The sequence below is a fragment of the Lissotriton helveticus genome, chromosome 2_1, assembly GCF_964261635.1.
Source record: "Lissotriton helveticus chromosome 2_1, aLisHel1.1, whole genome shotgun sequence".
NCBI lineage: Eukaryota > Metazoa > Chordata > Amphibia > Caudata > Salamandridae > Lissotriton > Lissotriton helveticus.
The window spans coordinates 1,181,488,476-1,181,504,306 of NC_136059.1; the positions used below are offsets into that span (position 1 = coordinate 1,181,488,476).

The 15,831-nt window shown below is 48.7% G+C and overlaps 1 protein-coding gene across 6 annotated transcripts in view; it reads left to right on the forward strand.

Annotated features, from left to right (window-relative positions):
* Positions 1-15,831, forward strand: part of USO1 (USO1 vesicle transport factor) — a 515,242-nt gene that overhangs the window by 209,819 nt on the left and 289,592 nt on the right. The gene's annotated exons all lie outside the window — the stretch shown is intronic.

Consider the following 15,831-nt stretch of genomic DNA (forward strand, 5'->3'; position numbering starts at 1 on the left):
CCTTTGTCCTCTCAGGCAGAGATTGTCTGTGCCCAGCCAGAACCAGTTCTACCCTCTCTGGTGTGGCTTCTTGGCAGGAGGTGGAGACTGCATTGTCAGAGGTAGACCAGGCCCATTCAGGTGAAAGGAAATCTCCTCCCCCTACTCTAAATGCTCTCCAGGTCTATTCATTCCTTTCCTGACCCAAATAGACTATCTGGAGCCATTTCCCCTTTCCAGCCCCTGTCATCCAAAACCCAGACAGTCAATCCACAACCTAGCAGAGGCATACTGGATGGCTGAGCAAGAAGACACCTACTTTCTAAAAGTGGTATTTTCAAACACAGAATATAAAAATCACCTTCACTAAAAGATGTATCTTTAGATTCTGAGTTCTGGCATACTAAACTTTATTTTTCTACCTAGTTCCCAGGGCCAGTTATGTTTAAAAGATGTTATGTTATAAACCAACTCCCCATTATATCCTTTGGGAACAGGTAGCCTTGCAATAGTGAAAAACGAAATTGGCAGTAAATTACTATCAGGGCATGCCACACACACCAGGGCATGTCCTACCTTTCACATACACTGCACCCTGTCCACAGGGTACCTTGGGCCTACCTTAGGGGTGACTAACATGTAGAAAAGGGAAGGGTTAAGGCCTGGCAAGTCGCCATGGCAGTTACAAACTGCATGCAGACTCTGCGGTGGCATGTCTGAGTTACTTTTTTACTGGCTACTTCTGTGGGTGGCGCAACCCTTGCTGCGAGCCCACAGTAGCATTGGATTTACAGGCCCTGGCACTCTCAGTGCACTTTAATAGGGACTTACCAATAAATCCAATATGCCAATCATGGAAACACCAATCTATAACACAATTTACAACAGGAGCACTTGCACTGTAACGCTCAACAGTAATGAGAAAGTGCTCAGAGACATTAAAGCAGCAAAAACAGTCAAAACCAGGAGGTCAGAAAGCAAAAAGACAGGGGAAACACGGCAAAAGATGTCAAGTCTAACACAGCACCATACATGTTGCGAGTGGGGAGATCGAACCGTGAAGGGGCTCACTGATCATGCATGCTTGAACTCAACTCACAAACTTCAGGTGCTCATTTTGATGTTCAGTATTAGTAGCATGTTCGTGTCTTTGAATGCGGTACCTGAACTGTGAAGGTTACTTAGATTCGATTGATGTGCTATGGATTAATGAAAGGGAACTGTTAGGGGACAACCATGTCTGGTATAGTAGTATTGCTGACCTGGAATGTGACTCTGCTATTGATTGTAGTAAGAGACAGGGTGAGTTCATAGCTCCGTAGGCAGGGAGTACATTCAGCATGTGTCCAAGAGACCTATTTAAACCATAATAAGCTTACTAGTTAAAATGTAAATGGAGAGATAGATTTCATCATACAGGATACAGTTGACATGCCAGAGGGGTGGGAATCAGGATTGCACCTCGAATAAAACAGAGATTGACTTTGAGGGACACTATGTGATTGAAAGTGGTCAACTGTAGATATTTGACCATAATAGGTATATATTCACCAAATACAAATGGTCACAAGTTATCTTGAATAATCGGTCAAAAGGCAGATCTGGCTAGGCGCTCTCAATTGTGTACTGGATGGCGCCATGGACAGAACTTTTCTCTGTTTATTGTATAATCAAAGGATGGTGTTGTCGCTTAGGCAAGTCACTACCAATCTAGATTTAACAGTTGTATGGAGAGATCTGAAAGAGACACGTTCGTGATAGATTCCTTACCTTAGAATATCCCCAGGCATCAGGCTGGATCCGGAAAGTTTTTCTGCTTAGCAGTACCCCTGTGTGCCAGTAGGGGGCATCCTGCGGCTCTGCGTCTGTCACTGGTGTCGTAGGCGCCGAGATGACTTCACTGAGAGTACTTAGGCGCCACCCATGGACGCTGACGTCAGTCTTTTCTTTTTCAGCACCGAAAGCTCAGATCCAGATTGAGCATGTACCTCGGTCATTTATTGACCACTTTTTTGAGACTCTTTGTCTCCTTTTCTTGTCTCCTGGTGCACGTAGGATGCCCGGCTTTAAGTCTTGCGGGTCGTGCCACCGTAATATGTCAGTGATGGACCCCCAGATGTCTGCCTCTACTGCCTGGAGCCGGACCATGACTCCCGGTTTTGTCGGGACTGCCGTGCCATAGCCCCGAAGGCAGTACGGGAGCGGCAGCAGAAGTTGCTGAAGGTTAGGCACTCCTCTCACCGCCGCTCCGAGTCTAGGGGCCGTTCGCAGGACCGCTCGCGGGATCGGAGCCGTCACTCCTCGGACTCTAAGTCTTCACCTTCAGATTTCGGTAAGCGACGCCATGAAAAGAAGTCGAAGAAGCGTGTTCGCTCTTCGACGCCCCCCCCCCCCCCCGTCGTTTCCTAGAGGCGGATGTGGGGGACAGGGGCTCTGGCCCGGCGGCTCCTCCGGAGCGTGGGAGTCACCCGGCCTACCCGCTGTACCCGGGTCCTTCGGCGACTCCAGAACAGGTGCAAGAGTTTCTTCCTGCGATGGACCGCCTGTTTAGGCCTCGGGCTCCCGCCGGCGCGCCTGCAGGCCTTGTGGGCTCTTGTCCAGATCCTGTTGGCCTGACGGCACTGCCTCTGGCGCCAGCCCCGGAGCCACTGGATCCAGCACCCTCCGCTCCGGCCGCGACGCCACAAGGTGCAGCACCACTGGCTCCGGCCCTGGCGCCACCCTTGGCTCTGGCCCCAGCGCCGCCCCAGGCTCCGCCATAGAAGCCGCTCTGGGTGCCGTTTCTCCGGCCTCTGCCCCGGTTCCCCAACCATTTTGTTACGGCTTGGGATCCACGTTGGGATGCGGCTCCGGCGCAGCCCAGGCTGGCGCCGCTACCGGCTCCGCTGACCCCCCGGCTCTTTCTACCACGGAGCCAGACGAGGATTGGGACGGCTCTGAGGACCCCCTTGTGCTGCAGTGTGACTCCGAGCAGGATTGGGTGGATGACCTTCAAGATGCGGGTGAACTTGATGTGTCTTTTGACACGGGGTTTGCTTTGCCTCCGCCTACTATGGAGGAAGGCGCTTCCTATACTATGGTGTTGCGTCGCACCGCAGACGCTCTCTATCTCGACCTCCCTACGGTGTCCCTTAAGATCAACCTCCTTAAGGAGGTGCCCCATACGGCGTCTATCTTGCCGGAGCCGCTACTCCCTTTCAATGAAGCCCTTACCGAAGTCCTCTTGGGTACTTGGTTGCGGCCAGCCTCGGGGGCACCGGTGGATAAGAACGTCGCTAGGTGTCATCGTCCAGCACCTGGTGATCCCGCCTTCTCGACCACTCACCCCACGCCTGAGAGCCTGGTCATTCAGGCCTCGACATCGCAGAGTGCCTTTCCCTCGGCCCCGCCGGATAAGGACTCTAAGAGGCTGGACCAATATGGCAAGAAGTTGTTCTCTTCAGCCAGTTTGGGGTTGAGGTTAGTTAATACCGCTTGCTTATTGGGCAGTTACTCCCACGCAGTGTGGGATTCGATGGCAGAGGTACTGCTTCAGTGCTCTGAGGAGGTCCAGGCTGTCCTTTCCCAAGCGATTGCGGAGGGCAAGGATTCGGCGAAGTTTGCCATCAGGTGTGGTTTGGACACTGCTGATTTGTTGGGAAGGGCATTTTCCACGACTGTGGCGTTGCGGCGCCACGCCTGGTTGCGTTCCACTGGGTTCTCACCGGATGTCCAGAGCGCGCTCATGGACATGCCCTTCGATGACTCCCGTCTGTTTGGCGACAAGGTGGACAATGCCCTGGAGCGCTTTAAAGACTCACGCACCACGGGCAAGTCTTTGGCTCTTTCCACGAAGGCCCCTGCCACGTCTGGGTTTTGTTCCTTTCGTGGCCAGGGTAAGAGCACCCAAGCACGCTCCTCCGCTAAGCCTGTGCAGAACCAGCCCCAGCGTGGCCAAGGCCGTGTCCTCCGCATGGGCGGGTCTGGTAACCAGCGAGCGGGTCAGTCCACCTCCACCCCCTGCTGCTTGAGCGCATTCCCGGTCAGGAAGTAGGGAGTGGTTGTTATTTCCACTACTTCCTGGTCCCCAAGAAGGATAAGGGGGGCATAGGCTCCATCTTGGACCTCCGAGACGTCAATCGCTTCCTCCAGAAGGAGAAGTTCAAGATGCTAACTCTGGCTCAGGTCCTGGCTGCCCTGGAGACTGGATGGTGGCGTTGGACTTGCAGGACGCCTATTTCCACATCCCCATCCTGCCGGCCCACCGGCGCTACCTGCGGTACATGGTAGGCCAGGAGCATTTTTAGTTTGCCGTGCTCCCCTTCCGCCTTACCAGTGCCCCTCGGGTGTTCACCAAGGGGATTGCGGTGGTCGCCGCTCATCTGCTCAGGTCAGGGGTGTAAGTCTTCCCCTACCTCGATGACTGGCTGTTGAAGGTGGGCTTGCCCCAGGCATATATAATAATAATCTTTATTTGGATATAAAATATCATCCTTAAAAGAAGCGCCGACAGCAATACACATTGTAAAAGCAAAACTGACATCAATGATCAACTTTTAGTGGATGCAGAGTTCTCACATTGCATTGTGCAGCTCCCTATTGAACAGTCCGGGTAGCGTTAAAAATAACTTAAAAAAATACGGAGGTTGTTATACAGTGATTTACAGTATTAAACTTATAGGCCAACCCACCGTTGATAAATAATTACAAATGTTAAAAAAGAGATCAGATAAAATAGCAACAGCAGATCAATAGCAGCAAATCATCAATAGTGCAAAAATGGATGAAGAACTTTTTTTTTTATCAAGTTACAAATGATACGATTTGATTTAGGCTGTTCCCAACGCGAGGGGAGCATGCAAAAAGTTGTGGTATGCAAGGCGTATAAACAATGTAAGGCCGATATTTAAAGCTGTATTTTCTGGGCATAAGGTCGCAATGATTGCCTGTCTGCAGGACCGGATTCCCAACCTATTCCACTCCACTTTCAGTTTGCGTCTGCGCTGGGCCATGAGTGCTGGGTAAAGACAAACCACGTGCTCCAGAGTTTCAGCCGTCCTGCCGCACCCTCTGCACCATATTTCATCTGACGTGCGACGCCAGCCTGGCAGATCTTTTAAAAATTGCCTGTCACCGAGTCTGATGGCCATAAAACTGAGTTTTAGGTGCGAAGAGTAGGTGCAGGACAGATAGGTTGCGGGAGCTAAACGCCCGTACGAGTTCATAATGGCCCATGCGTGTCTACGTTTGGCAAGATGGTTTTTATCCATAATGAGGGAACTTATTCGGACGCTTTTCTTAATGATGGATTTAAATACTGTTGTACTGGGGTTGAGATCCCATAGGTCACCTGCGGAGAGTTCTTGAATGGACTCCTTGAAAAGGTGACCATACGTGCCCCCTGGGTTTTTCTCGAAGATGTCTTGCCAAACTAGTGACTCCAATGAGCCTATGTCTGCTTGTCTGAATTTATGGCAGAGATTTAGGAATGTGCCGATGCTGGAGACTTCATAGTTTATTAGGCCAAGTTCTAGCCTAATCTGGGCAGCAGAGCCATTTTTGGGCAAACGAAGGACTCGCCCCAGGCAGTTGTCACCCACCTCCAGAGTACGGCTGACCTCCTGCACTTGCTGGGGTTCTCCATCAATGTGCCGTAGTCGCACCTGAGCCCCTCTCAGAAGCTCCCCTTCATCAGAGCGGTTCTGGATTCAACACTGTTTCAGGTTTATCCTCCCGAGCAGCGAGTCCGGAATATTCAGGCTATGATTACACTCTTTCAAACTCTATCCCGGGTTTCAGTCAGGATGACCCTCCGGCTTCTGGGCCTGATGGCCTCCTGCATCCTGCTAGTGACGCATGCCAGATGGCATATGCGGGCTCTGCAGGGGGACCTGAAGTTCCAGTGGGCACAGCATCAGGGGAACCTGTCGGATCACGTCCAGATCTCGGAGGGCGCTGCACGACAGTTGCAGTGGTGGCTCACGAATCGCGATTGGGTCAGTGGCAGATCCCTCTTCCTTCCCCAACCGGAGCACACAGTAGTGACTGATGCGTCCCTACTGGGATGGGGAGACCACATGGGAGAGGTGGAGATCAGAGTCGCCGGCGGAGTCCCGGCTCCATATCAACCTTCTGGAGCTGCGGGCGATACGGCTTGCACTGAAGGCATTCCTTCCCTCTGTCCGGGGAAGTGTAGTGCAGGTGTTCACGGACAACATCACCGCCATGTGGTATTGCAACAAACAGGGCGGGGTGGGGTTGTGGACCCTCTGTCAGGAGGCTCTGCGCCTCTTGACATGGCTGGAACATCAAGGTATTACCTTGCTGGTCCAACACCTGGCAGGTTCTCTGAACGCCAGGGCTGACGAACTCAGCCGCCGGTGCCTGTTGGATCACGAATGGCATCTGACCTCGGTCGTGGCGCAAGGTCTCTTTCTGCAGTGGGGAGATCCTTGGTTAGATCTATTCGCCACTGAAGAGAACACGCAATGTCATCGGTTCTGCGCTTTGAAATTTCCAAGGCGGCACTCGCTCGGCGACGCTTTACGGCGCGAGTGGAGCTGCGGTCTATTGTATGCCTTTCCGACTTTACCACTTCTGCCCAGAGTGCTGAAGAAGATCAGGCGCGACCGGGCCCAAGTCATTCTTGTGGCTCCGGACTGGGCTTGAAGAGTATGGTATCCCGAGCTACTCAGTATGAGCATCGATCCCCCGATCAGACTGCCTCTTCGGGAGGATCTTCTGTCGCAGCAACAGGGGACGGTCCTCCACCCGAACCTGTCCAGCCTCCACCTCCATGCGTGGAGATTGAGCAGCGTCAGTTGACGGCTTTCGACCTTCCTCCTGAGGTCTGTAAAGTCATTCTGGCAGGCAGGCATCCCTCCATTAAAACGGTATATGCCTGCCGATGGAACAGAATTGTGGCGTGGTGCACAGCAAAGGCTGTGGATCCCCTTTTGGCCCCCCTTTCTGAGGTTCTTCTGTTTCTTCTGTCTTTGGCCGAGCAGGGCTACACTCTGGGCACTATCAAAGGTTATCTTTCTGCCATTTCCGCCTTCCTGATCAACTTTCTCTTTTTAAGTCCCCAGTTGTTAACCGTTTCCTCAAAGGCATTACACACATGTTCCCTCCCGTGCCTTTCATGATGCCTCAATGGGACTTAAATCTTGTCTTGACTTTTCTGATGTGCGGTCCCTTTGAGCCTCTTCATAACTGTCCTTTCCGTCTTCTTACTCTAAAGACGGCGTTCCTGGTAGCTATCGCCTCTGCCAGAAGAGTAAGTGAGCTCCAAGCTCTTTCTTCTAAGCCTCCTTTTCTTTCTGTTCATCCGGACAAGGTGATTCTAAGGACTCGTCCTTTCTTGCCAAAGGTTGTCACGCCTTTCCACATCGGGCAGCCCATCACTGTGCCCACCTACTTTCTGCCTCCGCATCCTTCAAGGGAAGAGGAGAGGCTCCACCGTCTGGACCCAAAACGTGCACTCTCATTCTATCTGCAGCGTACACAGCAGTTCCAGGTGGGTGATCAGCTCTTTGTTGGCTACGTGGGCGCCAAACGAAGGTCGGGCGGTGCACAAACGGACCATCTCCCAGTGGGTCGTTCTGTGCATCAAAGCATGTTACTCCTTGGCCAAGAAGGAGCCTCCTGTGGGGCTGTGTGCCCATTCAACCAGGGCAACTGCAATCACTACTGCCTTGGGACGCGGTCCCCCTTGCAGGATATTTGTCAGGCAGCAACGCGGGCCTCCCTGCACACGTTTACCAAGCACTACTTTCTTGACAGTCTGGTCCGGAGAGACTGCTTCTTTGGCCGCTCTGTGCTCTGTGAATTTCTGGTGTAATCCTGTTCACAGGCCCTCCTCCGGGGTTGGTATTGCTGGGGTATCTATTCGAAGGTAAGGAATCTATCACTAACGTGTCTCTTTCAGATGCACAAGTTACTTACTTGTGTAACGAGACATTAGTTAGTGATAGATTCCTTACCACCCCGCCCATCCTCCCCGTTCTGCGAACTGATTACTAGGGTTAAGGTCATCCCCTTTAAGGGCCCTAGTTTTATGAACCAATTGTCAGTTACTTGCATGGCTCTGCGTTTCGGCGCGGAATAGTTGTGTACAGAACTGACAGCGCGCATGGGTGGCGCCTAAGTACACTCCGTGACATCATCTCGGCGCCTACGACGCCAGTGACGGACGCGGAGCCACAGGACGCCACCTATTGGCACGCAGGGTTACTGCTAAGCAGAAAAACTTTCCAGATCCAGTCTGACGCCTGGGGATATGCTAAGGTAAGGCATCTATCACTAACTAATGTCTCTTACAGATATATCGTTACACAATTAAGTAACTTTGTGCATCAGAACCCACATACTAGGGCTTACTCCCATCATGCCCAAGCATCCAGTGAACATTCAAGACTGGATTATGCACTAGTCGATAGAATAATCTCAGCTAGAGTACAGGATATCGTAAACATCAGTAGAATCTTAGTCATTCTCCTCATGTTCGGTAATCACTCTCAGAAATACAAGATGGAGGTACCTGCAGGGAGGTTGCCAGTGGCTATACTACAAGACAGTGCACTTATACTGACTGTTCGAGAGGGATTACCAAAATACAGTGAGCAAAATGAAAACCCCGCTGGTGTGGGAAGAAAAGAATGGGACTCAATGAAGGTGGTGTTGAGAGGACTAGTAAAATCTAATGTTGCCTATAAAAAGAACAAAACAGAGAGAAAGCAGAGAAACAACTTGAGAACTTAAAACAGCAGCACTTAATAGATTACACCACATGACACATTGCTGACAAGGAAATGATATGTAGCACACAATACAGGCAACTGTTAAATAGAGATGGGGATAGACCTGGTACTAGCATGGCTTTTGGATCGCAAGAAAGCCCTGTCTACTATCGCTGCTATTTGGAACAACCAAGGGTATGTTGCAAATACCCAATAATATATTAATACCATCTTCCATAACTATTATAAGCAATAATACCCAGCCAAAGGACCCCACGGATGATGTAGAGTACTCTGTACTAGATATTCAGACGCTAAAGAAACCGATTCAAAACCAGTGTAGCCAATTGGAAAACCCACAACATCAGTAATGAAAGTGGACAAAGCGGACAAAAACCTCCAAAACACCAGGCCATTATGGCCTACCAACAAAATGGTATCAGCGACACATGAAATTGTCAGAAAAGCTGCTGCTTGTATACCAAGAATTGATTGACAAGGCAAAACTCCTCAAGTCAGTAAGAAAAACGAATGTCTTTGTATTGCTTAAAACTGGGCAATGGCCCACTAGATTGCAGAGCAGCAGGCTTTAGTCAGTGGTATACGTTGACCCCAAAATACTGGGTCAAATACTATCCAAAAGGTTGAATGGGCTGATTAAGTACATAGCACACATGGATCAATGTGGCTTCATTGCGGACAAATGGATGGCACTAAACATCAGGCAACGTCATAAGTGAAGCCTGAAGTAGTGATACTGACATGGCATTAGTGTCATGAGACACGGAAAAGACCTTTGATATGGTAAGTTGGGAGTTCCTATTTGCAGTGCTAAGAAAGAATACTTTTGGACCCTGTTAAATTCAGATGGTCTAATTGCTGTACACAAAGCCATTGGCTAGGTTTGGAACTAATAATGTTGACATATCAGTTGAATTGGGGCTTCAGAGAGGCACCAGACTGGGGTGTCCTCGATTGCGTCTGCTGTTTACCCTTGCTGTGCAGTCCTTGGCTTGTAGACTACGTTATGTGTTGGATGCATGGGCAATTCCAACCTGGAGTCGAGAGTATACTTGACTGATCCAATAAATTCCCTTGCGGAGTTGTTGGATAAGGTACAACAGTTCTAAAGACGGACAGGGCTCACTGTTCGCAAACAGAAGTCCGCCACCTATTTACTGGGAGTGCTGTAACCTACTCCCATGATGGGCTGCCACAAATGTTTGTTCCTCGGAATCCTGATTAATTCAAGTATTTGGGCATTATAGTGACGAACTCAGAGAATAGATGGTTAAAACTACTCCTCCTCCCAATGGTCCGTCACGAGCCTCTGGTGCGCTGTGCTTATGACGGAGCGGTTCGTCACGGCCCCGCCCGCTCATTAGAATGTCCAGCGCAGGCGCGTAATCCCCGCCGCGCAGGCGCCCCGAGTGGGCCGTGACGGAACCGCTCCGTCATCAGCACAGCGTGTCCGTGGCTGGTGACGGAGCAGTTCCGTCACCAGCATGGGAGGGGTTAATCAAAGACATGCAGGATAGTGATTGCAGAGATGTTGGTACAACTGTGATGTCTGTACCTTTTCTAATGCATTATGTATCCTATCTCACATGATCTTCTTAAAAAGCTAAAATCTGTGTTGAAAACTATAATATTGGCACACAAAAAAGCAAGGTAGATGTGGAAACCCTGCTGTGTACATAGGATTTGGGTGGCAGATCTGGAGTTGTATTTCCAGGCACTCAAATCACAGTTCTCAGCTGTATGCTATGACATGGCAAACAAAATCGGACATGCTGTGATGATGTTAATCAATTGTTGGTGGATCCTGCTGATAACCACATTTTATTAATTTGAACATTTATTATAAAAACATATATTCAAGGAAATGACGTGTAGAACTGCTAAACTGAAGGACTTCAGTATTGCGGTTAACAGTGACTCATTACTTTCACTTCTAGGAATTGGAATACAAGTAGAAAGAAACGCTAGGATTTATAGACCTGATCGAACGGTTGTGGCTGCTTCAAAAAATCGAATAGCTTATAACAAATTTTATGTTCCATCCGTTGCCTTTCGTTTGATCGCTCTATGTTAAGGTAACTCCTTGTCTCCTCTCTTCCTTCTGCAGCAATGGTGGTTTGAAACATGAGAATCCAATACTGTGAAAAAGGTTGATAGGCAAAATACATAAATGACATGTCACAGAGACCAATATCAGCTTAGTTTCCATGGGGAAAATAGAGAGGATAACACAATGAAATCTTCAGAGGGTTTGCAAAACTCGTATTGGTCCTAGGGAAAGAGACTCACCACAGCAAAGCAGTACGTACAGCTGAGATCAAACTCAGGAAAACGGAGTCCGCTGCAAAGGACTGTAAATCGGAGAAAGTTATACGAAGGAGGAAAATAAACCGAGGTCTGACAAAGGACTTTATCCCGAAACACCAGAAGGGGTTACGAAGGCAGAAATAACACAGATGTTAAGGAGTGGAGATGGCCAAATTGGTCCGAACATTTTGGAGCTCAGGGACCCATGGCTCAAAAAGGAAACTGACATGCTAATGGCTGTGTCCGCTCAAGCTGGGTAAGTGGAGTGTAATTGAAGGATCGGAACATATGCAAATATGCGAATTCCAGGTACCAGAACGCACAACAAACGAGGCTTGTCAGAATCAGTAAAATATTGAACTTGAAGTAGATCCAAGCAGGTCATGTGCTGATTTTCAAAAATGCTAAATAGCTACTACAAATTAACAGAATAAGAAATGGAATGTCTGCAGAAATAAGGGCAGTAGCCAGCCACCTTTTCACCTACACAGTGAAGAGACTAGTTTTCCAGCTCGCTCAGCGTCATTGTATCCCATTGCCAGTCCACCTTGCAAGGTCTACACATGCCCGAACCTGCTGAACCAGCACCCATTGACTCCTATAACATTCCTTCATCTTAGGGAATTTATGAAACCCACGATTTACGTTTAGACACTTGAAGTGCCTGGTGCGAAGGTACATGTATGTGTATGAGGCTTTTCTCTAGGTCCTGATACTAGGCTGTACTCACCCTCCCTCCAAAAATTCTATTGGCTGCAGGTCAACTCAGTTTCTTGGGTACCCCAGCCATGGGTGGTCAGCAGGTGAGTGGTAGCGTAGGCTGTTTGCCAGATTGCTGATGTTGTATATGTCCACAGAGGTGCCCATTGTGACGTTCGTATCCCATAAATAAGAGATGAGGCCAAGCAACTTTCTGCTGATGCCTATTATTGGAAAAATGTATTGAACCGTAATGTAGTTGGAACTATGGAAATTATTTAGAGTCATTCCTATTGCAAAATGGGAAATAGGCAGAGTGGATGAACCTCCCAAACCTTGTCTTCCATCTTAGTTGTTGCTTCTATGTCTCCATAAAGTGGCTTAATTCTTTGTAGGAATAAGACTATCATTACTCGGAATATGAGTAAGAAGACACCAACTCCTAAAATTACAACTATATTGTCCTTTTCATTTAAGTGCTTAATCTATGCTCTCCCTTAGCACCAAGTCGGGTTGAATTAAAATATAAGAGTGTTTTTAGGAAAGACACGAATATTTAAACCTGAGACCGCAAAAGGAAGAATACATCTGTCTTTGTAGGGCACAACCCCATTGCCTGCCCAGCATAGTCCGTAGCAAAAGTTTGGAAAGGAAAATGGCCTGCTCTCTTACCTTCCCCTAAGGCTAGCTATGAACGAATTTGTGTTTTCAAGGACCAAAAAGTGTTCTAATGGAGCCTTGATCCTCTACTATTCGGTCATGGCCAGACTGTATTCAGTAGCCAGTCCATTGCTTGAGGTTGTGATGCCATTCCTGTATTTACTTTTTTGGTTGTATTTACATAATTTTACAGTTTTATTCCTCAGACAATGTATAATTTGGTATAATGCTATCCAGTGCTAACTTAAAAGTAGTTTCAACTAAGCAGGATTAGTTCAAATGTACTGTAATTGTATTCATGTACCGCTTGACAAGGCGTTCAATCAGTCTAGTTGCTGATCTTGCATGCACTGTATTCTACTAGGATAAATTGACTTGCCCTAATTTTATTTGTATGCTGATGTGTTTCTTCAGTGTTAAAGATTCTGCGACTCTTCCTCTGTTTTTTCTCAGGCAGTGCCCTATGACAGGATGCTTCAAAAGTGCGTAGTATGAGGACTTAGCATTTATTTCTATATATAGAGAATTAGGCCACTGATGATGATAACCTAGTGGATTTTGTTCAGAATACTTTTGGGGGTTCTGCAAAGAGGCTATAGTTATAGGTGGTTGGCGCAGTGCTTTTTTTTTGCTGTCAATTTGAAAACTATACTCGCATGTTGGAACTCACTTTGCCAAATTCAAACTACTAGTCACTGTTTTCATCAGGCTAGTTACATTTTAGGAAATGCTCTAAAATGACATTTGGTCTAGCTTGACCTAATTTAATTTTTCATGTGACAATTCAAAAACTTACTTGATTTGTGTCACTGTTTTCGAATACATTCATTTTTAACCACTTCCATGCTGATGACGAGCTCAGCTCGTCATCAACGTTACCTGCCGTGTGCTGATGACGAGCTGAGCTCGTCATGTAACGGGGTAATTTTTAAAATGCCGCATACAGCGGGAAAAGCCGCCGCACGCATGCGGTTAAGCATCACCATGAAAGATTCAGCAGAGGGTAACCAAAATAAAACCACTAATATGCATATGTAAGCTTTATCTAAATCTTTACTGTTCTTTATTGCACTTCCATTCTTCCCTTTGTTGTCGTGAGTTTTATTCACCATTTTGAGATAGGGTTTGGGAGTTGTTGAATGAAACTATTGAAGTGAAATATGATGTACTAATTGTAGGAAAGTGCCTCTTTTTTACATGGTCACCTCCACTTTTTACCTTGTATCGGATGCAATTTAGACATAAGTGCACTGGGTTATTGCTATACAGGTCCCCAGTGCCGGATCTCTTTCCCTAAAACTGTACAATTGCTTCCACAATTGTCAATACCGTTGTCAACTCTTTTAAGTCCCTAGTAAATGGTACCCCTGGTACCTAGGGCAAGGAGGCTAAAGAGAGTTCCTAAGGGCTACAGCATGTATTGTGCTACTGTAAGGAACTCCTCAGCACCAACATTCCAACTGCCATTGCAGGCTGTGTGCCTTGGTGCAGAGAATAGTGAAGACACGACATGGCACACCTCCTTGGCCATGCCTGCTGACACTGCATGCAGTATAGGTAAGCCCCCATACAGCAGGCCTTTTAGCCTTAAGACAGGGTGCACTATAATACATGAGTTGCAATATCGGCATGAGCAGATATGCTCCTGTGATGTCTAAGTAGACTCTTAGATATTTCAAGTGGCCAGGTAAGACATTTGATGAACATGTGCTGGACACTAATGGTTATGAGTTCCCCAGTACTTGATGCCTTCACTGAAACTAGAGATGTTTTGTATCAAACATCTCATATTCATAAGCCCACACTTATTGCAGTGATGGATTTATTAACCCCTTCGCTGTGGGGGTTCCCTGCTGTGCTGGGGGGGAGGGGGGCGCGCACATTGCCCGCATGCTCATGACGAGCTCAGCACCGCTGGGGAATTCTACCCGCACCTGAGCGTTCCACGGCTCATGACGAGCTCAGCTCGTCATGAGCATGGTAAAGGTTAATACGTGCACCGAGTGGCACCTTAGAGGTACCCCCTGAAAACCTACCAACTACTGTTGTGCTGGCTGACTGGTGCAGACTAGCCTTCCACCACAGTCAAGTTTCTGACCCCTTGCAGGTGAGAGCCAGCGCTCTCTGAGGGCAAAACCAATGCCTGCTCCGGCCGGAGGTATTGTCACCTCCTCAAAGCAGGATGGCTAAGTGATCAGCATATCAAGGCAGGAGTCTTCAAAGGCCTCCGCCGCCTTTGATATGCGACCTAGGCTTCCCCAGACAGGGGAAATGCCACACCTGCCCCGGGCCTGTTTGGCACTAGGTGGGAAAATTAGCTAGTTAAGAAGAGTGCCCTCCTCTCAGGCTAGTACCAGCTGAAGGTGGGCTATTTGATTTGGACACGACTTGTAGAATTCCACCATCTTGAGTTTGGTGGAATAAGGCTCTTTGGGTCAGGGTTATGCCCACTTCCCACAGGAAGTAGTCATGTCAAGGGCATAGACACCTTGAAGGTAAAGGACATTGACTTCTACCTGTCACTCCCCCCTAACCACCCTAAATTGAGTATTTAGGTGGCACCCCTTACACAAGGAACTCCAATTAGTCGGATCAAAAAGAGAAGGACACCGAGAGCCGCACGAAAAAGAGAGAACTGAAAACTGCTGTGGACTTTTGGTGCCAAACCCTGCCAGCCACAATAGGTATCGACAATCTCGACCCAGTGACCCGCCCTGCAGCCGACCAGTTTCCAAGCACCCAGGGGGACTGCCAGTCCTGCACAAAAGGCAAGCAACCTCTCAGGGAGTAGAGGTGCTACTCCCCTGCAGCCCACAGGCCCCGAAACACAAAGTCTGTTTTAACATGTTGTGGCCCCCCAGGAAGAGGATCCTGTGCTCCTGAAGGTCTGATCTGTACCCCCACCGAGCAAGAGGACACCAAGACTGGATGGAGCCGCACAGGACCAATACCGGGTGTATGGGATTCCTTGCTACAAGCAGAGATTGGGAAAGTCCATGTGGGACTCCAAAACAAAGCAGCTTTTGAGGGAAATCCGAACCGCAGAGACCCACTTCGAGAGTGGCCCTGCCGTCCTGATTTTACACCCTCACACAGCAAAACAGACGACTGCAAGGTTCCAAGGTGCACAGAGCCCAGCCGATCTTTCCACTCTGCACCCGAACGCCCCTGCCCGGGTACCGATGAACCAACTTTGCTCCCTTGTCCCCTAGACACTTGTGACCCGATCCCCCCCATTAGGATCTTCCAGATTTGTCCCCAAATCCACCTCTGCAGCTTGTTTCAAGGTGCCCCTCCTTCCTTCTACCGGCATGGCACGCACAGCTACCAACCTGACCAGCACCTCTGCATCGGGATGTCCCAGGGCAGATAACGAGAAATTGCTAGTGGTACTTTGGACTTTGGCCCCCTAAGATCCTAAGTCCAGAAGGAGACCCCCAGCAACCAA